The sequence below is a fragment of the Ranitomeya imitator genome, chromosome 4 (genome assembly GCF_032444005.1).
Source record: "Ranitomeya imitator isolate aRanImi1 chromosome 4, aRanImi1.pri, whole genome shotgun sequence".
Lineage (NCBI taxonomy): Eukaryota > Metazoa > Chordata > Amphibia > Anura > Dendrobatidae > Ranitomeya > Ranitomeya imitator.
The window spans coordinates 156,193,468-156,213,445 of record NC_091285.1 but is presented as its reverse complement, the minus strand read 5'-3'; the positions used below and the strand labels follow the sequence as shown (position 1 = coordinate 156,213,445).

The 19,978-nt window shown below is 44.8% G+C and overlaps 1 pseudogene; it reads left to right on the top strand.

Moving 5' to 3' along the window:
* The window catches only part of LOC138674466 (sphingosine-1-phosphate phosphatase 2 pseudogene), a 34,724-nt pseudogene that overhangs the window by 9,782 nt on the left and 4,964 nt on the right, over positions 1-19,978 (top strand).

Genomic DNA, 19,978 nt, shown 5'->3' with positions numbered 1-19,978 from the left:
GTGGGTGTGCCCGCTTTTGGTCAACGGCACTGCCACTGGGTCCCTCCTAGTACAATAAAGTGTCTCTGGCGGTGGTGGTGCTCACCCAACGTCAGACACACCGTTGTAATATGAGGGGCCCTGGGCCTGTACCGCCGGCCACAAGACAGTTCCCACCCTCCCCAGCTCAAACAGTGCTCTACCACTTGCAAAATTATCTCACAGCTCCACCAATGTTTAATCTATGCGCTGACATCCTTCAATGCCTGCCACTGACAATACCATTGTATTGACATTTTTGTTATGTTAGGCCTTCGAAGCCTGTCTGCGGTCACTCCTTCCACTATGCCTCCACTGACCACACCACTGCTGCCCGTGTACCCCTGGAACCAATTTAAAATTGCCTACAGCCAGCCCAATTTTTTTATTTTAGGCCTTCGATGCCTGTCTGCGGTCCATTCTTTCTACTACTACTACACTGACCAGGCCACTGCTGCCCGTGTACCCCTGGAACCAATTTAAAATTGCCTACAGCCATGTGTTATTATTTTAGGCCTTCGATGCCTGTCTGCGGTCACTCCTTACAATATGCCTCCACTGACCACACCACTGCTGCCCGTGTACCCCTGGAACCAATTTAAAATTGCCTACAGCCATGTGTTATTATTTTAGGCCTTCGATGCCTGTCTGCGGTCACTCCTTCCACTACGCCTCCACTGACCACACCACTGCTGCCCGTGTACCCCTGGAACCAATTTAAAATTGCCTACAGCCAGCCCAATTTTTTTATTTTAGGCCTTCGATGCCTGTCTGCGGTCCATTCTTTCTACTACTACTACACTGACCAGGCCACTGCTGCCCGTGTACCTCTGGAACCAATTTAAAATTGCCTACAGCCATGTGTTATTATTTTAGGCCTTCGATGCCTGTCTGCGGTCACTCCTTACAATATGCCTCCACTGACCACACCACTGCTGCCCGTGTACCCCTGGAACCAATTTAAAATTGCCTACAGCCAGCCCAATTTTTTTATTCTAGGCCTTCGATGCCTGTCTGCGGTCCATTCATTCCAGTACTACTACACTGACCAGGCCACTGCTGCCCGTGTACCCCTGGAACCAATTTAAAATTGCCTACAGCCATGTGTTATTATTTTAGGCCTTCGATGCCTGTCTGCGGTCACTCCTTACAATATGCCTCCACTGACCACACCACTGCTGCCCGTGTACCCCTGGAACCAATTTAAAATTGCCTACAGCCATGTGTTATTATTTTAGGCCTTCGATGCCTGTCTGCTGTCACTCCTTCCACTACGCCTCCACTGACCACACCACTGCTGCCCGTGTACCCCTGGAACCAATTTAAAATTGCCTACAGCCAGCCCAATTTTTTTATTTTAGGCCTTCGATGCCTGTCTGCGGTCCATTCTTTCTACTACTACTACACTGACCAGGCCACTGCTGCCCGTGTACCCCTGGAACCAATTTAAAATTGCCTATAGCCATGTGTTATTATTTTAGGCCTTCGATGCCTGTCTGCGGTCACTCCTTACAATATGCCTCCACTGACCACACCACTGCTGCCCGTGTACCCCTGGAACCAATTTAAAATTGCCTACAGCCAGCCCAATTTTTTTATTCTAGGCCTTCGATACCTGTCTGCGGTCCATTCTTTCCACTACTACTACACTGACCAGGCCACTGCTGCCCGTGTACCCCTGGAACCAATTTAAAATTGCCTACAGCCATGTGTTATTATTTTAGGCCTTCGATGCCTATCTGCGGTCACTCCTTACAATATGCCTCCACTGACCACACGACTGCTGCCCGTGTACCCCTGGAACCAATTTAAAATTGCCTACAGCCAGCCCAATTTTTTTATTCTAGGCCTTCGATGCCTGTCTGCGGTCCATTCTTTCCACTACTACTACACTGACCAGGCCACTGCTGCCCGTGTACCCCTGGAACCAATTTAAAATTGCCTACAGCCATGTGTTATTATTTTAGGCCTTCGATGCCTGTCTGCGGTCACTCCTTACAATATGCCTCCACTGACCACACCACTGCTGCCCGTGTACCCCTGGAACCAATTTAAAATTGCCTACTGCCAGCCCAATTTTTTTATTCTAGGCCTTCGATGCCTGTCTGCGGTCCATTCTTTCCACTACTACTACACTGACCAGGCCACTGCTGCCCGTGTACCCCTGGAACCAATTTAAAATTGCCTACAGCCATGTGTTATTATTTTAAGCCTTCGATGCCTGTCTGCGGTCACTCCTTACAATATGCCTCCACTGACCACACCACTGCTGCCCGTGTACCCCTGGAACCAATTTAAAATTGCCTACAGCCAGCCCAATTTTTTTATTTTAGGCCTTCGATGCCTGTCTGCGGTCCGTTCTTTCTACTACTACTACACTGACCAGGCCACTGCTGCCCGTGTACCCCTGGAACCAATTTGCAATTGCCTACAGCCATGTGTTATTATTTTAGGCCTTCGATGCCTGTCTGCGGTCACTCCTTCCACTAGGCCTCCACTGACCACACCACTGCTGCCCGTGTACCCCTGGAACCAATTTAAAATTGCCTACAGCCAGCCCAATTTTTTTACTTTAGGCCTTCGATGCCTGTTTGCGGTCACTCCTTCCACTAGGCCTCCACTGACCACACCACTGCTGCCCGTGTACCCCTGGAACCAATTTAAAATTGCCTACAGCCATGTGTTATTATTTTAGGCCTTCGATGCCTGTCTGCGGTCACTCCTTCCACTAGGCCTCCACTGACCACACCACTGCTGCCCGTGTACCCCTGGAACCAACATCAGAAAATATAAAAATAAGTATTTTGCTTATAAAAAAGAAAATACTGGAGAGATATCAAATGCAGACATTTTAACATTAAAAACAAACACATACAACAAAAATCTGGTACAGTACTAAAAATGGCCACCAGCTACAATAACTTTCTCCTGCAAGTAGTTAACTGAAAGTTTTTTTCAATTTAAAACACAGATATGGCATCCACCGAGTGTTGTCCTGTCGCGTCTTCTTTATATTATTGCCAAGAAGATGCAAAACAATGAAAATAATAAAATCATTATTTACCTAAAAATAGAGTAAGTCAAAACCACATTGCAAATAAACATTCATTACAAATAAAGAAGCAGGGCGCGTCCGAGGGTGAGTATATACCTGATAAGAATATAATCACCCTCGGACGCACCCTGCTTCTTTCCGACAGCCTTCCTTCCTAAGAATCAGCCCTTCCATGGTGTAGAGAGAGGGTTTGTTACACTCCAAGGTGTTCCCCAGGTTGCCTTTCCTGAGCTTCGATCTTCATGCTCTCGTTTAGTAGTTCTTGGAAACTACACTGCATTAGGCCTACAAATTGGGTATGGGGTGTAGAGAGATGGTGTGTTCCACTCCAAGGTGTTCTCCAGGTTGCCTTTCCTGAGCTTTGATCTTCCGGCTCTCGTTTAGTAGTTCTTGGAAACTACACTGCATTAGGCCTACAAATTGGGTATGGGGTGTAGAGAGATGGTTTGTTCCACTCCAAGGTGTTCTCCAGGTTGCCTTTCCTGAGCTTCGATCTTCCGGCTCTCGTTTAGTAGTTCTTGGAAACTACACTGCATTAGGCCTACAAATTGGGTATGGGGTGTAGAGAGATGGTGTGTTCCACTCCAAAGTGTTCTCTAGGTTGCCTTTCCTGAGCTTCGATCTTCCAGCTCTCGTTTAGTAGTTCTTGGAAACTACACTGCATTAGGCCTACAAATTGGGTATGGGGTGTAGAGAGATGGTTTGTTCCACTCCAAGGTGTTCTCCAGGTTGCCTTTCCTGAGCTTCGATCTTCCGGCTCTCGTTTAGTAGTTGTTAGAAACTACTCTGCATTAGGCCTACAAATTGGGTATGGGGTGTAGAGAGATGGTGTGTTCCACTCCAAGGTGTTCCCCAGGTTTCCTCGCCAATGCTTCGATCTTCATGCTCTCGTTTAGTAGTTGTTGGAAACTACGCTGCATTAGGCCTACAAATTGGGTATGGGGTGTAGAGAGATGGTGTGTTCCACTCCAAGGTGTTCTCCAGGTTGCCTTTCCTGAGCTTCGATCTTCCGGCTCTCGTTTAGTAGTTGTTGGAAACTATACTGCATTAGGCCTACAAATTGGGTATGGGGTGTAGAGAGATGGTGTGTTCCACTCCAAGGTGTTCTCCAGGTTGCCTTTCCTGAGCTTCGATCTTCCGGCTCTCGTTTAGTAGTTCTTGGAAACTACACTGCATTAGGCCTACAAATTTGGTATGGGGTGTAGAGAGATGGTGTGTTCCACTCCAAGGTGTTCTCCAGGTTGCCTTTCCTGAACTTCTATCTTCAGGCTCTCATTGAATTGTGGTTAAACGGAACAACTGCATTTGGCGTACTAGTTGGTTTGGGGCCTACTATCGGTGTCTGCCACTCCTTGCTGTTCTCCTGGTTTCCTGTCCTGAAATTCCGTTTTCAGGCGCTCGTTAAGTAGTTGTTAATGTTAGACTGCATTTGGCCTACTAGTTGGGTTGGGGCCTACTATCGGTGTCTGCCACTCCTTGCTGTTCTCCTCCACTGAACAAAGCTGTGCCGCCTGTTTACTACGGTTGCCAATTTTGAACTGCATTTCGACTACTTACTGATTTGGGCCTACTCTCTGTGTCAGTCTCTCATTCCAGTTGTCCTCCACTGCAATGCCCCCTGGTTATTCCTGTGTTACCAATTTTGAACTACATTTAGCCAACTTTATTCTTTGGACCTATATCTGTGTTTCCTCCTCATCCTGCCCATTGCCCAGCCAGTGATAGATGAGTCTGCTGGTACATTGACCCATAACGCAACATTCCCCGTGCACGCTACACAACAACATTGTGACCCTGCTGAAAGTCAGGTTGCTCTTCCCGCATACCATACCACCTTACACGGGGACAAACAGGAAGGTGCAGATGAAAGTGCAGGTTCCTTCATCAGGTGGGGGGAGGAATACTAGTTGGCGACGTCACTGGCACAGGGCCTCTCATAGTACGCAAAAGTGTTGCTGCCGGTGGGAGGCGCCCCCGCCGTGCAAACACACCGCTGTACTTTGAGGGGCCCTGTGCCAGTGCCAATGCCAACGAGTGGGCCCCCCCTGCTTGCTCAGGTTCACAGCACTTGCAAAGTTGAAATACTTACCTCTCCCTGCTCCACTGCCGTGACGTGGTCCAGATTTCCTGGGCCCACTAATTACTTGAACCAGCACTACCCACCACAACTTTAGCCAAATGACCCCCAATTTCAAATGCCTTCCAATTATTATAAGGTAAATTACGCTTGACAAGCTTCATTAAGAAGAATGGATGGTTTTGACATTAAAATGGGCACTCTAGGTGTTTTCCTGGCCCCCACTCACTGCCGACTATGCTGCCCCATTGACTTGCATTGGGTTTTGTGTTTCGGTCGATCCCGACTTTACGTCATAATCGGCCGATTTCACTCGACCCGACTTTTGAGATAGTCGGGTTTCGCGAAACCCGGCTCGACTCTAAAAAGGTCAAGGTCGCTCAACTCTATGCGCGAGCGCAAAGCTGTGCACCATATGGCAGTGTCCTCTGAGCAAAGTCCTGAACCTATGCAATGTGATAGGATTTTGACTAGAACAGAACGGCAGGAATTCAGACGTCAGAATAGGCTGTGTTTTTACTGTGGTGATTCGGCTCATGTTATCTCTGATTGCCCTAAGCGTACTAAGAGAGTCGCTAGGTATGTTACCATTAGTACTATACAGCCTAAATTTCTCTTATCTGTGACCCTGATTTGCTCATTGTCGTCCTTTTCTGTCATGGCATTTGTGGATTCAGGCGTTTCCCTGAACTTAATGGACTTAGAATTCGCCAGGCGCTGTGGTTTTTCCTTGCAGCCTTTGCAGAGCCCTATTTCTTTGAGGGGTATTGATGCTACACCCTTGGCCAAGGATAAACCTCAGTACTGGATGCAGATGACTATGTACATGGCTCCAGCACATCAGGAAGATTGCCGTTTTCTGGTGTTGCATTACCTGCATGATGTTGTTGTACTGGGTTTTCCATGATTACGGGAACATAATCCGGTGCTGGATTGGAAAACTATGTCTGTGACTAGTTGGGGTTGTCAAGGGGTACATAGTGACGTTCCTTTGATGTCAATTTCCTCTTCCCCCTCTTCTGAGGTCCCTGAGTTTTTGTCGGATTTCCAGGATGTATTTGATGAGCCCAAATCCAGTTCCCTTCCTCCACATAGGGACTGTGATTGTGCTATTAACTTGATTCCTAGTTGCAAGTTCCCTAAGGGCCGACTTTTCAATCTGTCTGTACCAGAGCATGCCGCCATGCGGAGTTATGTTAAGGAGTCTTTGGAGAAGGGGCATATTCGGCCCTCTTCGTCACCATTGGGAGTGGGTTTCTTTTTTGTTGCTAAGAAGGATGGCTCCTTGAGACCCTGTATTGATTATCGTCTTCTTAATAAGATCACGGTCAAATTCCAATACCCCTTGCCTTTGCTTACTGATTTGTTTTGTCAGATTAAGAGGGCTAGTTGGTTTACTAAGATTGACCTCCGAGGGGCATATAATCTTGTTCGTATTAAACAGGGTGACGAATGGAAAACTGCATTTAATACGCAGAAGGCCATTTTGAATACCTTGTGATGCCATTTGGGCTCTCTAATGCTCCATCTGTGTTCCAGTCTTTCATGCATGATATTTTCCGCAATTATCTTGATAAATTCATGGTCGTATATTTGGATGATATTTTGATTTTGTCCGATGATTGGGAGTCTCATGTGAAGCAGGTCAGGATGGTGTTCCAGAACCTTCATGATAATGCTTTGTTTGTGAAGGGGTCTAAGTGCCTATTCGGAGTTCAGAAGGTCTCTTTTTTGGGTTTTATTTTTTCTCCCTCGTCTATAGAAATGGATCCTGTTAAGGTCCAAGCTATTCATGACTGGATTCAACCCACATCTGTGAAGGGCCTTCAAAAATTTTTGGGCTTTGCTAATTTCTATCGCCGTTTCATTGCCAACTTTTCCAGTGTGGTTAAGCCCCTTACTGATTTGACGAAGAAAGGCGCGGATGTGACGAATTGGTCCTCTGCGGCTGTTGAGGCCTTTCAAGAGCTTAAATGCCGATTTACTTCTGCCCCTGTGTTGCGTCAGCCGGATGTTTCTCTTCCTTTTCAGGTTGAGGTCGACACTTCTGAGATTGGAGCAGGGGCCGTTTTGTCTCAGAGGGAGTCTGATGGTTCTTTGATGCAACCGTGTGCTTTTTTTTCCAGAAAGTTTTCGCCTGCGGAACGCTATTATGATGTCGGCAATCGGGAGTTGTTGGCTATGAAGTGGGCGTTTGAGGAGTGGCGACATTGGCTTGAGGGAGCTAAGCACCGCGTTGTGGTCTTGACCGATCATAAGAATCTGATTTACCAAGTGGCTTAATCCTAGACAGGCTCGATGGTCCCTGTTTTTCTCCCGTTTTGATTTTGTGGTCTCGTATCTTCCGGGATCTAAGAATGTTAAGGCTGATGCCCTCTCTAGGAGTTTTTCGCCTGATTCTCCTGGAGTCCTTGAGCCGGTTGGCATTCTTAAGGAAGGGGTGATTCTTTCTGCCATATCTCCTGATTTGCGGCGGGTGCTTCAGGAATTTCAGGCTGATAGGCCTGACCGCTGTCCTGTGGGGAAGCTGTTTGTTCCTGATAGATGGACAAGTAAGGTAATTTCTGAGGTTCATTGTTCAGTGTTGGCTGGTCATCCTGGGATTTTTGGTACCAGAGATTTGATTGCTAGGTCCTTTTGGTGGCCGTCCTTGTCGCGCGATGTCCGTGCTTTTGTGCAATCCTGTGGGACTTGCGCCCGAGCCAAGCCTTGCTGTTCCCGCGCTAGTGGGTTGCTTTTGCCTTTGCCGGTCCCTGAGAGGCCCTGGACGCATATTTCCATGGATTTTATTTCGGATCTTCCTGTTTCCCAGAAGATGTCTGTTATCTGGGTTGTTTGTGACCGGTTCTCTAAACTGGTCCATCTGGTACCTTTGCCTAAGTTGCCTTCCTCCTCAGATCTGGTTCCATTGTTTTTTCAGCATGTGGTTCGTTTGCATGGCATTCCGGAGAATATTGTGTCTGACAGAGGTTCTCAGTTTGTCTCTAGATTTTGGCGGTCCTTTTATGCTAGGGTGGGCATTGATTTGTCTTTTTCTTCGGCGTTTCATCCTCAGACTAATGGCCAAACTGAGCGAAGTAATCAGACCTTGGAGACCTATTTGAGATGCTTTGTGTCTGCTGATCAGGATAATTGGGTGTCTTTCTTGCCTTTGGCCGAGTTTGCCCTTAATAATTGGGCTAGTTCGGCTACTTTGGTTTCCCCTTTCTTTTGTAATTTTGGTTTTCATCCTCGCTTTTCTTCTGGGCAGGTTGAGCCTTCTGATTGTCCTGGTGTTGATTCTGTGGTGGACAGGCTGCAGCAGATTTGGACTCATGTGGTGGACAATTTGACGTTGTCTCAGGAAAGAGCTCAACGTTTTGCTAACCGCCGTCGGTGTGTTGGTCCCCGGCTTCGTGTGGGGGATTTGGTTTGGTTGTCTTCTCGTCATGTTCCTATGAAGGTTTCGTCCCCTAAGTTTAAGCCTCGGTTTATTGGTCCTTATAAAATTTCTGAAATTATTAATCTGGTGTCATTTCGTTTGGCTCTTCCAGCCTCTTTTGCCATTCATAATGTTTTCCATAGATCTTTGTTGCGGAGATATGTGGTGCCCGTTGTTCCCTCGGATGACCCTCCTGCCCCGGTGTTGGTTGAGGGAGAGTTGGAATATGAGGTTGAGAAGATTTTGGATTCTCGTTTTTCGAGGCGGAGGCTTCAGTATCTTGTCAAGTGGAAGGGTTATGGCCAGGAGGATAATTCTTGGGTTGTTGCCTCCGATGTCCATGCCACCGATTTGGTTCGTGCTTTTCATTTGGCTCATCCTGATCGGCCTGGGGGCTCTGGTGAGGGTTCGGTGACCCCTCCTCAAGGAGGGGTGTTATGATCTGGTAATTCAGTACCACAATGGACATAGAAGTCAGAGCACATACAGTGACCTGACAATAACCCAAAAACATAGAACGAGCTCTGAGACGTGGGAACTCTGCTGACCGCAATCCCTAATCCTCTCCAACCACACTAGAGGCAGCCGTAGATTGCGCCTAACACTCCCTATGCAACTCGGCACAGCCTGAGAAACTAGCTAGCCTGAAGATAGAAAATAAGCCTACCTTGCCTCAGAGAAATACCCCAAAGGAAAAGGCAGCCCCCACATATAATGACTGTGAGTTAAGATGAAAAGACAAACGTAGAGATGAAATAGATTTAGCAAAGTGAGGCCCGACTTTCTGAACAGAGCGAGGATAGGAAAGGTAACTTTGCGGTCAACACAAAACCCTACAAACAACCACGCAAAGGGGGCAAAAAGACCCTCCGTACCGAACTAACGGCACGGAGGTACACCCTCTGCGTCCCAGAGCTTCCAGCAAGCAAAAAAAAACAAAAAAGCAAGCTGGACAGAAAAAAACAGCAAACAAAAAGCAAAAGCGGAACTTAGCTATGCAGAGCAGCAGGCCACAGGAACGATCCAGGAGGAAACAGGTCCAATACTAGAACATTGACTGGAGGCAAGGATCAAAGCACTAGGTGGAGTTAAATAGAGCAGCACCGAACGACTTCCCCACATCACCTGAGGAAGGAAACTCAGAAGCTGCAGTACCACTCTCCTCCACCAACGGAAGCTCACAGAGAGAATCAGCCGAAGTACCACTTGTGACCACAGGAGGGAGCTCTGCCACAGAATTCACAACAGAGGGGGTACTGTTGTGAATTCCGCTCTTGGGGTCCCTCCGGTGGTTGTAAGTGGCACTTTTGTGAGTTCTGCTCTTGGGCTCCCTCTTGTGGTTTCAAGTGGTATGTGTTATGGCTGGCAATCAGGCAACACAGCGTGCAGTAATCAGCGCACATACAGAGATCTGGCAATAACCAAAAACAATAGGACGAGCTCTGAGACGTGGAATCTCTGTAAACTGCAGTACCTGATCTATCCTCACACAACTATAAGCAGCAGTGGATTGCGCCTATCACTACCTATGCAACTCGGCACTGCCTGAGGAGCTGACTAGCCTGAAGATAGAAATACAAGCCTGACTTACCTCAGAGAAATACCCCAAAGGAATAGGCAGCCCCCCACATATAATGACTGTTAGCAAGATGAAAAGACAAACGTAGGAATGAAATAGATTCAGCAAAGTGAGGCCCGATATTCTAGACAGAGCAAGGATAGCAAAGAGAACTATGCAGTCTACAAAAAACCCTAAAACGAAAACCACGCAAAGGGGCAAAAAGACCCACCGTGCCGAACTAACAGCACGGCGGTGCACCCCTTTGCTTCTCAGAGCTTCCAGCAAAAGTTAATAGCAAGCTGGACAGAAAAAACAGAAAACAAACTAGAAGCACTTATCTAGCAGAGCAGCAGGCCCAAGGAAAGATGCAGTAGCTCAGATCCAACACTGGAACATTGACAAGGAGCAAGGAAGACAGACTCAGGTGGAGCTAAATAGCAAGGCAGCCAACGAGCTCACCAAAACACCTGAGGGAGGAAGCCCAGAGACTGCAATACCACTTGTGACCACAGAAGTGAACTCAGCCACAGAATTCACAACAGTACCCCCCCCTTGAGGAGGGGTCACCGAACCCTCACCAGAACCCCCAGGCCGACCAGGATGAGCCACATGAAAGGCACGAACAAGATCTGGGGCATGGACATCAGAGGCAAAAACCCAGGAATTATCTTCCTGAGCATAACCCTTCCATTTGACCAGATACTGGAGTTTCCGTCTAGAGACACGAGAATCCAAAATCTTCTCCACAATATACTCCAATTCCCCCTCCACCAAAACAGGGGCAGGAGGCTCCACAGATGGAACCATAGGTGCCACGTATCTCCTCAACAACGACCTATGGAATACATTATGTATGGAAAAGGAGTCTGGGAGGGTCAGACGAAAAGACACCGGATTGAGAATCTCAGAAATCCTATACGGACCAATAAAACGAGGTTTAAATTTAGGAGAGGAAACCTTCATAGGAATATGACGAGAAGATAGAAATACAAGCCTGACTTACCTCAGAGAAATACCCCAAAGGAATAGGCAGCCCCCCACATATAATGACTGTTAGCAAGATGAAAAGACAAACGTAGGAATGAAATAGATTCAGCAAAGTGAGGCCCGATATTCTAGACAGAGCGAGGATAGCAAAGAGAACTATGCAGTCTACAAAAAACCCTAAAACGAAAACCACGCAAAGGGGCAAAAAGACCCACCGTGCCGAACTAACAGCACGGCGGTGCACCCCTTTGCTTCTCAGAGCTTCCAGCAAAAGTTAATAGCAAGCTGGACAGAAAAAACAGAAAACAAACTAGAAGCACTTATCTAGCAGAGCAGCAGGCCCAAGGAAAGATGCAGTAGCTCAGATCCAACACTGGAACATTGACAAGGAGCAAGGAAGACAGACTCAGGTGGAGCTAAATAGCAAGGCAGCCAACGAGCTCACCAAAACACCTGAGGGAGGAAGCCCAGAGACTGCAATACCACTTGTGACCACAGAAGTGAACTCAGCCACAGAATTCACAACAGGTATGGCTGCTCCTTGGAGTTAGCTGTCATCAGCTGCCTCCACTTATCTTCTCTTCTGCTCGGCTATTTAGGCCTGGCTGTTCCTTCAGCCAGTGCCACTTGTAAATGGTTTCTGGTAGGATTCACATCTCTTTGGATTTCCCTGTTTTCCTGACCAGTTCAGCAAAGCTAAGTTCTTACTTGCTCTGTTCTGTTCACAGATTGTGTACTTATCCGTTCAGTGCTTTCTATGTTTGTCCAGCTTATCAATATGAATTAATTCTGTCTTGCTGGAAGCTCTGGGAAGCAGATTTACCCTCCACACCTTTAGTCAGGTGTGGAGATTTTTTGTAAACTCTGCATGGATTTTTGTAGTGTTTTATACTGACCGCACAGTATTCCATCCTGTCTTATCTATCAAGCTAGACTGGCCTCCTGTGCTCATCCTGGTTTCATTCTGTGTATGTCTTTTCCCTCTCCACTCACAGTCATTATTTGTGGGGGGCTAATCTATCCTTTGGGGATTTTCTCTGAGGCAAGATAGTTTTCCTGCTTCTGTCTTTAGGGGTAGTTAGCTCTTAGGCTGTGACGAGATGCATAGGGAGAGTTAGGAGCATTCCTCGGCTATTTCTAGTGTTGTGTTGAGCTTAGGGACTGCGGTCAGTACAGTTACCACTTCCTTCAGAGCTCGTTCCATGTTGCTCCTAAACCACTGCATCATAACAGCTGAGCACATTTGAGCTCTGCAGCTCATTGCGGCCTTTGAGCATAGCGAAGTCCAAGGAGAGGGCCCTAGGAGGGGGGTAATGTTAGGGGTCGAGTTCCCACCTCTGCACAGGGGGAATCTCGAGCCATCTCCGCTGCAGTCTCCCATTCTTCTCCAGCTGCAGTGGAGCCTGCTCAGCGGAGACATCGGTCCCAGCGTCTGGCTCAGCCTGATACGGTGCGGATGGTTACTGATGCCTTTCCAGGCTCAGCCATTGTAGCCAGTACTGGTCAGCGGTGAGCAGACGTCTCTGCGACTTAGTCCTGCTTTTCCCCTTCTGAGCAGGCCCAGGGTAAGACCTCTCATTGGAGGTCGGGGGTCACATGCTCAGGTACTGCAGCAGCTCCCTTTGGTCCTCTAGGAAGGTCCTGAAGTTGCTCAGATACTGTAGCAGCTCCCATTGGTCCTCCAGGAAGGTCCTGAAGTTGCTGCAGCTATAAAAGGTTTGCATGGCAGCACAGCCATGCGCTAGTATCCACTAAGTTGTGTGTTCAGCGCCAGTGTGGTCTTATGTATGTGGTTTCAGGGTACGGCTGAAATAAGCCCCTAGAAAACTGGCACCTCCGGTGAGTAGTTTTGCGTGTGCTATTCTGACTGCATGACCTCTGTTCGCTCTATTTGGTAGCTGTGTTCCTCTGTGAGGTTAACAGGGAACAGTGTTCTCTTGTCTTAAGTGTCTCTGTGAAGTAACAGAGTTCACTTATACCGCCATATAGTACCGTCACTTACTAGCAGCGGGTTTTACTCCTGCATGATGGACCCCGGGTTGCGAACGCACCTATTACTTTATACATAAATATTTGGTGTGTTCCGCCAAACCCTAACACCCATATTAATTAAACGTGGCTCCGGATGACGGACATACCAGGAAAGGGAGACATTATATTTGGAAGTTACTCAGGAAGGAACCATTAAACTAGGATACGGGACATTAATACTGGAAGGGGCCCAGAGTGGGGGACATTGTTATAGAAAGGGGCCAGGATAGGGGATTGTTACATAAGAGGGTGAAGATCTATGTCTTCACAGTGTTTAGAACACTACAAGGGCCCATATATCTGCATGTATGCATGCAGGAGGACTCAGGTTCAAATTTTGCACCAGGGCTGATCGCCACAGCAGATAGTGTGTTACAACAAATCAGTGAAGAAGATTAGCATGTAAAGAATAGAGAAAAATAAAAAAAAATTGACAGGGAGAGACAGAAGAGATTGAGGCTGCTACTTGCTTAATCAGTGTGGTTGTAGTGCTGCTAATTCAATTACAGAATTAAAAAGAGCACTCCCATGAATATATTTTTTTCATGAAATGTTCGTGTATGATGTGTAGTATGAGTATATTAACTGACCTTCTTCCACTTTCTCCGGGATCCAGCGCTGTTCTGCTCCTCTTCTCAGTGTTGTCACCGCAATTCAGACAAGCCGGATCACTTTATGCTCTTTGTGTGAGCCTGAAGTCACTTTGACAAAGTAAGCTTATGGAGAATAATTCTCACGCTTTGTAGGCTTACATTGTAAAAGACACTTCTGGATCACGTAGAGCGCAGTGTGACCCGAAGAGTTTGCAGAGACACTGAGAAGAGGAGACGAGCGGCGCTGGACATCAGAGAATGACGTGGTTGATGAGTATACAAATACATTCACACTACCATACAGACATATACTGTATACACACATTTAATGAACAAAAATATTAATGGGAGTACTACTATAAATTTATGCAGAAGTAAGCCACAAATATTGTTGGAAGAAAGAGCACACTTTGACTGCTCGCAGAGAATGAGTTGAAAGGTCCTCTCTGCTGTCTCAGCATGGATACAATCCATTGACTTTACCTGCAAACATGGTAGAAGGAATGCTCCTATAGTTAACTACTACTAATATTTTATTACAAAATATTTTTATATTTCTGGGCTAATTGAACGTAGATTTCGTGCTTGTATAGTATTATGCATTCATGGTTAACATTTTATATCCCTTAACCATACTTAAGTACTTATCTCTTCTTTCCTAATCTCAGGTCATCTGCTAAGAGTAACCAAATATATTCATAAAAACTACTGAGGAAGTAAAATATATAACATACTATCCCGCTTTCTGAAAAGCTAGTTAATGAATTCTGGGTTCTCACATCAACATATACAAGATGTTTGGAGAGGTTCATCCATCAATGTCACTGTTTAATCAAATACATAACTTGCTAGCATTAATACATTATCATATCTCTCTGCAGAAGAGGAAGCGTCTAATTACAGTGCCTATGATTCCTCAAAGTGGAGGCAAAAGTTTTTTACAGCAATATAGGTATGCTAAACCAAAGGATAAAAATACAATGGAGAAATGCAGAGATTTTTAGAGGAATATGTAAATGTCTAACAAGTACCCAAATTACTTTTCATCTCATTGTGTCATTAATTTATACTGCCTTGTTACAACTCTGTGTTTAAAATAGGCTTTTAGTTTAAAATGTAAATGCATTCCAATATTCAAAGTAATGGAGATTAGTAATTTATATAGTATCTTGGCTACATAAAAACAGGTAAATTATATCTTCTAATGCTAATTTTCTTAAATACATTTTTGAAGTTCCTAACTAATGGTTTCTAAACAGGATTATTCCCTTACTTCTACACTATAGGCATACTAACTAGTGATGAGTGAGTGTACTCGTTGCTCGGGTTTTCCCGAGCATGCTTGGGTGACCTCCGAATATTTATGACTGCTCTGAGATTAAGTTTTCATCACGCCAGTTGAATGATTTACAGCTACTTTATTACATGGGGGCTTCCCTAGCAACCAGGCAACCCCCACATGTACTCAGCCTGGCTAATAGCTGTAAATCATTCAGCTGCCCGCGATGAAAACTAAATCTCCGAGCAGTCATAAATACCGAGCAACGAGTACACTCACTCATCACTAATTCTAACCTTACACCGAACATCGGGAACAACCTGAGGATTGTACCGAGCCCAAGAAATATTGTCATAGGTGAAAATATGCTTGAGATAGGTTCATCTGATGCCTTTTAGTAGTATTTTATTATATCCTGCTTGTGTGTTTGTTTGTTTTTTTTTTTGTTTTCTGACCCAGCACACAAATCTGAATGCAGAATTTTACAGGAAGAGGTCTAATAAAATGTTGCAGTACCAGGAGGCCCTAGATGAATTATGTAAAAAATTCCCATCTGACAACTTTGGTGGCAGAGGTCACAGTTCCTTGGACAACCAAGGAGTGGAGATGAAGGAAACACACACCTGATACAGCAGAGGCAGAGGAACACTCTCAAAGGTCTCCGACCCTCCCAGCATCCAGACCCTGATACATGGGGTACTCTAACAAGGAGGGAAAAGTTTTGGAATATGCTGAAGGAGTACCTAGCCGACCATAACAGAGGCCTCCATGATTCCTCTGTGCCTTACAACTATTGGGTATTCAAGCTATACACACTGTCTCTCTACGCCTTGAAAGTCCTGGCCTACCCTGCCACTAGCGTTTTTGTCAGAGAAGGTGTTTATTACCGGCGAAGGCATTATAACCGATGCCTGCATTAAGAATTTTGAGAGTCCTACCTCTAACATTTTTTTATATATATGTATACCCCTCAAGGGTAAATGTTTTTCAGCTTATGCACTTTGTTCATATGCATTACCAGCCTAGGATACCCATTCCTTAATAATGGAAAAAAAAATATTTTCTGAGGTGCTCCACTACGTCTCTTCAAAGGAATATTGTAGTACCTCCTTCTAATTTTTGGCATCCTTTGCATTTAGTGCATAAGCTATACCAGTATAGGAGATCCACTCCTTAGTATTGGGAAAAAATGTTTTTCTGAGGCTCCACCTTCTAATTGAGGGAACATTTTTGAAGTTGAAAAGAGCCAGTGGGTTCTATTAGTATATGATTCAGAGTCTTGTTGTGGGCAATCAGGTGGTCATCACATAGGGAGATCTCACACTGCATACAGGATTTCACAGCAGAGACACAAGACTTTATACAGTAAGTACAGTAAGATCTTGTCTCCTCCATATCAGGCTCAGTAGATGTGAAACGCTAAACTATATTCCCAGCAGGGTTAAATAACAGTCCTTGATGCTACTATGTTAAACTAATAGCTTTTTTCAGTGCGAATTCCAATAAATTATATTCTGTTATAATAGTACCACTCTTATCTGCAATTTGTCTACGGTGAGGTATGGCAGTAGGGATAAGGTATGACAGGCATAAAGTCAGGGATTATTTCTTATAAATTCTAAGCCTTGCTGCTGATTTTTCCATACAATACTTGACAGATTCATGTTTTTACGGTGATCTGTACTCAGAAATTCATCAAAGCTGGCAGTGTTACTTGCGTTCCTCCATAGTTTGCTGCTGCCACGAACAATAAAATATCTGTTCAAGGCAAGTTCAAATCCCTTCTATTATACAATAATAATATTCTTATCTGCAATTTGTCTATGGTGAGGTGTGGCAGTAGGTATCAGATATGACAAGCATCTTGTCAGGGATTATTACCTTATAAATTCTAAGCCTTGCTGCTGCTTTTTTCCATGCACTTATTGACCAATTTCTGTTTTTAAAGTTATCTGTACTCAGAAATTCATCAAAACTGGCAGTGTTGCCTGTGTTCCTCCACATTTTGTTGCTGCCACGTACAAAAAATAATTGTTTAGGGTCTGTTCAAGTCCCTTCTATATTCTACAATAATACTGCTCTCATCTGCAATTCATCTATGGTGAGATGTGGCCAGAGGTATAAAGTATGACAGGCATCTAGTCAAGGGTTATTGATTTATAAATTCTAGGCCTTGCTGCTTCTTTTCCATGCACTCCTTGACCAACTCATGCTTTTTATGGTGATTTGTACTCAGAAATTCGTCAAAGCTGGCAGCGTTGTTTGCGTTCCACCAGAGTCTGTTGCTGCCACATACAATAAAATATATTTTCCAGGCTAGTTCAAATCCCTTCTATATTCTACAATAATACCACTCTTTTTTGCAATTCCACTACAGCAAGGTGTGGCAGTAGGGATAGCGTATTACAGGCTTCAAATCAGGGATTATTACCTTACAAATTATAAACCTTGCTGAATCTTTTTTACATGTATTCATTGACAAATTCATGTTTTATACAGTGGTCTGTACTCAGAAATGTATAAAGTAGGCAAAATTAAGTGATTTAATATGTCCATTCTCAGTTTCTCTGTAGCATCTGCATGTAGTGGTGGGAGACTTTAAGATACCAGAGCTCAAATTACCACTTATGATCTTTCCAATGCTTTGTTTCCATCCATTTCTGGGTCCTTTTTTAAGTTTGGGGTTATTGTCCTGCTGGAAGACCCATGACCTAGGATGCAAAACAAGATTTTTTACCCTGGGCACTAAATTGTGACCTAAAATCTTTTGGGAATCATCACATTTAATTAAACTTTGCACATAGTCAAGACAGCCAGGACCAGAAGCAGCAAAATAATACCAAAATATCTTTGAACCTTCACAATATTTGACTGTAACCACTGTGTTCTATTATTCGTAGGCCTCATTTCTTTTACAGCAAACAGCTGAAAGATGTGCTTTACCAAAAAGTTCTGTCTTTGTCTCATATGTCCACAATATGCCTGCTGGTCCTCTATAAATTGAAAAAAAAAAGTGACTTTCAGACTTCTGCCTTCATAAATTTAACAAGATGTGTCTGATCATGTCCCATATACCACATGGCCAGATAAATTATTAAAATGATAAAATTACAATTCCTGGTGAATGTTTTTTTCACCATTGAAAGCAATGCAAAAATGCAGCAAAATTGCTGCATGTGAGCATAGCCAAAGGTGTGGTGAAGCATTTTTTTTTCTCTTATTTATTTTGCCTTATATACAAGTCATTATCCTGGAAAGATTATTTATTTTGCCTTAGGGTACCGTCACACAGTGGCATTTTGATCGCTACGACGGCACGATTTGTGACGTTCCAGCGATATATCCGTGACGTTCCAGCGATCTCGCTGTGTCTGACACGCTCCTGCGATCAGGGACCCCGCTGAGAATCGTACGTCCTAGCAGATCGTTTGAAACTTTCTTTCGTCGTCTAGTGTCCCGCTGTGGCGGCATGATCGCATGGTGTAACAAAGGTGTGCACGATATTGTTTACGATGTGCGCATAGTAACCAACAGCTTCTACATCGCACATACGTCATGAAATTATCGCTCCAGCGTCGTACATTGCAAAGTGTGACAGAGTCTACGACGCTGGAGCGATATTGTTACGACGCTGGAGCGTCACGGATCGTGCCGTCGTAGCGATCAAAATGCCATTGTGTGACGGTACCCTTATATACAAGTCATTATCATGGAAAGAATGGGTATTGAAAATCTTTCCAGAAAAATCCATTTTATCTTCGGTTTTGTATGTTTTATTGTCAGTTTGGAAAAAATGGACTAAAACTTTGATAACATTGTTCTCAGCAGCTACTTTGGATTCAGCGATGCTACCACAGGTCTTCCTCATGCTGTTCTCATGTCATTTCAGTACCATTTCCATCTATTTTAGGGATTTTTAGACTCTATCAGATCTCCAGGGGGTTGCAGAAAAATGTTCAAGTTTTCCGTTGACTTCCATTATACTCGTTACTTGGACAGAGCACCTGAGCATTAAGATTTGCTCGATTCGAGCAATGATCATCCAAGAATTTTAGTGCTTACTCATCACTACCCATCTATGCTGATCAAAGGGCAAGTTAAGGTCTGGATGTATTCTGTTGCCTCTTATTCAGTTTCAGTTACATAGTCCATAGCCCTGAAAACTCTACAGGACACTCAGCTGGTGGCCCAATTCCAAAGGTCCTGTGATTTGACCCTAAGGCCAAAGGTTGAGGCTAATGGAGCAACTTCAGGGTATAGCTCTCCAAAGACTCTTCAGAACATCAAAGAGAAGCCTGCAGAGGTCAATGGTGTTCCCCATGAAAATGGCCACAAGCCCAATAGCAATGGATCGTAAACAAATGGAACACATAGACAATGTCCGGTGAGAAATAATGTGGTTCGCAACTATTTACTGTTTTACCTCATCAGATTTGCTACTGCACTAGGCCAGGAAATATATTTCTTATTCCTTCCTTTTATATTATGGAATATAGATTCTTTTATTGCGAGATGACTGATCTTTGTCTGGTTTTTGTCATGTACATAGGTCTTAGTTCTAAAGATAATCTAAAGTGGCCTCACCCCTCCTGTCCTCCAGTGGTGAAGCTGAATACTAGAGTAACATAGTAACATAGTAACATAGTAACATAGTTAGTAAGGCCGAAAAAAGACATTTGTCCATCCAGTTCAGCCTATATTCCATCATAATAAGTACCCAGATCTACGTCCTTCTACAGAACCTAATAATTGTATGATACAATATTGTTCTGCTCCAGGAAGACATCCAGGCCTCTCTTGAACCCCTCGACTGAGGTCGCCATCACCACCTCCTCAGGCAAGCAATTCCAGATTCTCACTGCCCTAACAGTAAAGAATCCTCTTCTATGTTGGTGGAAAAACCTTCTCTCCTCCAGACGCAAAGAATGCCCCCTTGTGCCCGTCACCTTCCTTGGT